We start from the raw sequence: 6,301 nt of genomic DNA, 5'->3' as shown, positions 1-6,301 counted from the left end.
AGTTGATTTGCATAGTATAAAAGTTTAAACGTCTCATATAGCATAATCATGAATTTCCACATAACATAACATGAATAAATGAAAGCATTGTAAATTTAGTTTGTTCACGAGGGATTATTATTGTTTGTGATTGCGATAACGTGCGAAATGATTAAAACGACATTTGGAAATGAATGAACGTTCAAGTATAAAAATCACATATAAATTGAGATACATAAAAGAGAGGCTCAATAAAACATTGGATTGTTTCGGGTAGAGAAACGTCGACTATTCCAAAGTGGGTCGAAAGTTCTTTCGAATTAGAGATATTGTGCTTTGGCCTATAAGTAAGATACTCTCGTCGAGAAGCGATTAACGGTATCTTACCCTTCCGGTTACTACACATCTCTAAATGATTGAAACATTCGGGACTTTGGCGAGAATAAAAATCGAGGAATGGGACTTAATCGACGAGATGCGGGTTTCACCCCTAACTTGACGATTTCGTACCCTAAATGTGGTTGGTACTCGTTGATCAAAATAAAATTTTGACACTTTGACGAGGGTCCACTAGAGTTGAAATGTAAATTACCATTAAGTTGTGGATGTCACTCCTAGCTTAATGGTGAAATTTCGTGCAAAATAGATTAAAGGTAGAATGAGAGTCGTTTACCAAATTGTGGGTTTCACGCCTATTTTGGTAAAGTTGTCTCGTTGATGTTACAAGAGTATAAAATAGCATAAGTGTATTCGTGTTAGCCTTAGGAAAGGCGCATAAGTTTAATAACAAGAAGTGTAGCTAGGAAGCATGCATGGTAGAGTACAAAAGTTTTAAACAACAAATAAGAGACAAAGTTCCTAAAACTATAGATTAGGGCAAAAGCATGGCAATTTTTCCTAATTCCCTATAGTTATGGCTCTGATACCAATCTGTCACACCCCAACCAATGGCGGAAACATCGGGATGAGACGAAGTGTGAAGATTGCTCGAGACATCATAACGCTATTTGTGACAATAATTTAATAATCCAAATTTCATTTCCAAACTTCAAGTAGTCATCAATACAAGATTCCAAATAACAACAAGTTTAATCAAAATAACAAACCAACATAACCAAAATTCGATACAACATATTAAACCTAACGTCTAAAGTGTGTATCTAGGCATCGTGCTACCTCTTTCATTTCATCATCATCAACCTGTAACATGTTTAAAATACAATTCAATGCAAAAGCAAAGGCGAGTATACAAGTTTGGTACATACATAGCATAAGATAAAAGTGTGAACAATCCCTCATAGCAAGCATGCGATTCAAGATAAACATTAAATATGGCATGTGTCTAACATATCAAACCAAGAAAACGCAACTTGCTCATGACATAACCAAAGTTTCAGTAGAGGCGGGTCGTTAATCCTATAGCGCTACATATGTCAAGGTTTGGCTCGTACGAAGTTAATGATAAGTTCAACACATAAGAATCACCCAAATTTAAAGTATCAAGTCATCACATATACAAGCATGTTATAGGAATGTTCATGTGTTTAGACAAAGTTCATGTGTAAGTTTCAATAGGTAAACATGTTACACCCCAAAAGTGGTAAAAGTAAAAGGGGGAAAAGTACGAGTATACTCACGGTTTACAAGTGGTGACTTGAAATTCCGAGAGCAAGTTTGTAGATGAATTAGTTCGGAGCACCTTGTCCTTCTACACAAGGAAACGTAGGTGTGTGAGTTTGGCGTATAACGGAAGATTATAGATTCGGAGTTTTTAAAATATATAGAAAGTAACATAGGTGAAAATAATCATCTTGTACACATAACTCTTGTTCTTGACACTATTGAAACTCAAAAGAGTTGGTATGATTTCATGGATTCTAAGATCCATTAGAGTCGTAACAAGGGCAAGGTCATAGATGATGTAACGTCCACTTAACAAATAACTATTAAGTCATCATCAAGTCTTAGTTACTTAGATGTATACATATAGAATAACTTAGATATTATATAGTTTACAAGTCTTATGATTCAAGCATGAGGTAGGAGATTAATGTCTCCATTTAGGTACCTCTTTGTGTCATAGAATACATACATGAGGTAGGAAGAACAAGCTTCCATTTAGGCACCTCTATTGTTCACCACTACACTTGTTGTTATAAACAACAAGGAGGGTCATGAACATACAAGTATTAAGGTAATAACAACAACTAATCTATAGAAAAACATCAAGTAATGAGTGGATTCTTATGAAGGATAGCCTAGGCTAAACCAACCATCACACATACATCAAGTTTCACACTTGAACACTACTTGTGGGTAAAACCCTTAATTAAAACAGAAAGTTTGTGAGGTTTTAACCTCTGATTTAAGTGTCTCAACCATGTTTTTAAGCTTAACCAACCATAAGAGAGGTTGTAAGCATTAGGACATTGGTGTGAGATGTGTTAGACACAAGTTGGATAAGAAATAACATGTTGTTGATTAGTAGTAAACAAAACAGAAAGTTTTAGTCCATTTTAGGGCAAATCCAAGCATGATTCTTCCAAGGAAAAACCAAGGATTCAAACCCAAGGACATAACAAAGCAATAGGAAGAAGAACCAAGTGATTTGGTTAAGAAATGAGCAAGTTACACTCACTTTAGTGAAGTTACAAGAATCTGTCCAAAACTCAGATTTACTGCAGATTGAGAGTGAATTTGTGAAGATTAGAGAGTTGTGAAAGTGTCAAATGGGTTGGAGAAGGTGGGTATTTATAATGGAGGAGTTAGGAGATGATTGGAGGTGATTAGAGGTGGATTAAAGGTGATTGGGTGAGGTTGGAGAGTTGGATTTCGTGCATGCAGCTCAAAGAAACACACCTTCTGCCGAAACAAGGGCGTCGCGTGACGTCTAGGACCCTCGCGTCACGCGGTGGGTAGGGGTTGTCTGACTTTCGTTTTATTACACTTAGGCCCCTGAAGTTTATATTTGGTTCCTTTAGGTGCAAAGTTGAGAGTTTAGGGACTTGTTTTGATATAAAAGCATAGTATAAGGTGTAGTTAAGCATGATAATCAAAACCAAAGTATGTTTAAGCGTATAAATGTCATAACCAAGTATCGTTCTCGTTCAAAACACGTTCAATGCATAAGTTTAGATTAATTACAAGTTTCGCACATAGTTTCCAAGAATAACGATTAGACATTGATTGATTCACGAAGTCGAACATACGAGCATACATAGAGTGTGTATAACATAAATGTAACAAAATACAAGCTTCATTAATGACCCAAGTCTCGGTTTGATAATGATTACAATGAAATGAGCGATTACAAGAATACAAAGTTTCCAAAAATAGAAATCCAAGCAATGGTTTCTAAATAGGGAAATTATGAAAACGCAGGGTGTTACAATGTGAACATATTTTTGACATATAATCTGATTTAGTAACATGTTTAGGGATAATTGGGCATGTGAGACTTGACATAGCACATAGTTAACCATCTGAACATAGTTTTACGCTAACGACGCATTATAGTAGCTTATGCTACCTTAATGGGTCGTAACGGGTCGAAAGCACTTAGGTTAGGTTTCACTTTAGTATATGGGCTTTGTTAAACCATATCATATGAGTTCCAACACTCATTTGGTTTACGAAACCTCATCCTATCCGATCTCCCGATTTAGGTCCGGTTATTAACATAGTTACCTATATTAGGTGCCGTTTGATTTCCGTGACCCCTCTAGCTTTGCTTGGTTGTTGTTCAAGACTTCTAAGCACCCTCAAGTGAGTACATAGTCCCCTCTTTTACTGTTTTCAAACTGTTTTGGGGTGGAACACATGTGCCTACTTGACACTTTCATGTTTCTCATGTCTTTATATCATATACTTACTATGTTCAATAGTACACTGTTAGTACATGTTTCATTATGTTTTGCTATGTATGTGCTCCTAACATGCTAGCACATTGATTCCCATATACTACATTTTGTCGCATATGCTCATCCAGCATATGGACACATTGTTTTACATTTTGAACCGTTGTAACCGTTGATCATGTGAACCGTTTGTGACCACCTGACTATGTGAACCGTTGGACTATGTGAACCGTTTGTAACCGTTTGATTATGTGAACCGTTTGTGACTACTTGATTATGTGAACCGTTTGTGACTACTTGACCATGTGAACCGTTTGTAACCGTTGATTGACATGAACCGTTTGAAATCTGTTTGAACCGTTGGGTTAGGGAAGTGATTAGGTAACGGGGCGGTGTAATGTGTTAAAAGCATGCTGGATACGCCGCTGGTACTTCCTATATATAAGTGCTTTTAATACATTATATGTCGTTGCGTTATCTAGATCACTTGGGCAAGATTATCGAAACCAAGTTATATTACAAGGTTTTTCTAACGAAAAATATATACTATTCAAGTTTTATCTCAAAAACAATTTACAATCTGGATTTAACTAAACAAATGTTTTGGAGTTAAGAATCATGGTTACGAGATTTTATACATTATAACCAACTTGATTTGAGTTGGTTAATTATGTCGCAATACTATACTTTTCAAAACGAGTTTTTTTCTAATAAGTATTGCAACAATCAAACTAGCCATGAATCCGACACTCAAACAAAACCTATGTACTCGCTGGCATTTTTATGCTGACGTACCTATTTTCACATGTGTTTCAGGTACAATAGTTGATGATGCTTGATGATGATATTTGTATACTCTCACATAGGATTGGACGAGGCCTTAGTGACATTAAAAGATACAAGACTATATGTACATGTTTTGTTTCAAATTCCAATGTAATACGATACACTTAATTTAATAAAACAAAATTGTTTAATCCATGGTTGTGAAACAATGATTCTGTTACAACACTCCCTGACGTTTCCGCCACGTTTTGTTGTTTTACGTGGTCAGGGTGTGACAGTTTAGCATACAATTTCACATACTAGCTTTTACTAGGCATTTCATCAAACACTTGGTGTGCGTACACCATTTAATGCACAATGTACAACTAATTTTTTATGCATGATCTTCCAAGCTCTTACATATTTCATATAATCTTCTTACTAATCAACAAGTATCATTCACACATAGACATCAAACATATCAAACACCACATTTCTTTCAATTCATCTCACAAGAATCCATCATACATAACATAATACATCAATATTGAACAAGAATTGGACATGGATGATATATCCACGTCACCATCTTCACCATAACAATTGTGTTTCACCTCAAAACATCAATTTAATAAAAATCATGCATAATTCATGTTCTATATGGTGATTCGAACACCTATACATGATCAATTTCATTCAATTTCGTGGAATTAACATAAACCCACTTCATGCAAGATCACCAAATTTCAAATTACAACTTACCACATGTTTATAAGGTTGAGATGATGATAATTCTTCATTCATGCATAAGACTGGATCCTAAATTCATCACCAATTTAGTGATTCTTGATGAACAAGGGTTTTGGCTCCTTTTGTGTTTCTCCTGATGTTCCACGCACACAAACACACACTCTTCACACACATAAAGTGCAGAATTTTGACCCCCTTTTCTTTTTGTTGACCATTATATAAACTTTCAAAGAATAACACCATTGGTCCCTACACTTTCCTTCCTTCCGTCTACTTAACAACCCTTTCTAACTAAGTTAAGTTTCTTAGTTATCTCATGTCATGGCATTACATAGGTGAACTTACTAGCGAATCAAAGTATCCGAGTTTTTGGGATGTTACACGAAATTCATAATGAATTAGTTATATCTATCAAAACTTATGTCTTGAACGTGTATAAACACAAATCTATAGGTTTCGTGATCTGTATCACAGAATTTCAAGCCTTTATATGATGTGATTTACGTGTTAGTTATAATTGTATGTTGTAGTCTAAAGTGTACCTAATATCTTTGTGATGTTAGTTGGGATTCTTCAAGTTGTGGTATAGATATGTGTGTCGAAATAGAGGTGTCGATTCTTTTCAGGCTATGCATGTGATGTTACATGCCATGTACGATGAACAAGCGGGTCATGCGTAAGGAGGTGTTGGGATTGGGGACAAGTCGAGTTGATGGTTGATTCTTGTATGGATGGTTATAAAATAGATATAATGTGGTCAATGGTGTTTTTATATAAAATAGAGTTTAATTGTAAAAAATGATTCTTTGATGTTTTATTTAAACGTTTCAACTTAAATTCTTAGAACTCACTCAACGTATCTGACTTTTGCATGTATGTTATATTGTTTTGCCAGTGTGTAATTCAAATCAGTGTTGTCTTGGCTAGCGGAAGTAATTACTAGGGATGAG

Source organism: Helianthus annuus, chromosome 14 (assembly GCF_002127325.2).
Source record: "Helianthus annuus cultivar XRQ/B chromosome 14, HanXRQr2.0-SUNRISE, whole genome shotgun sequence".
NCBI lineage: Eukaryota > Viridiplantae > Streptophyta > Magnoliopsida > Asterales > Asteraceae > Helianthus > Helianthus annuus.
This window is presented reverse-complemented; position numbering follows the sequence as displayed.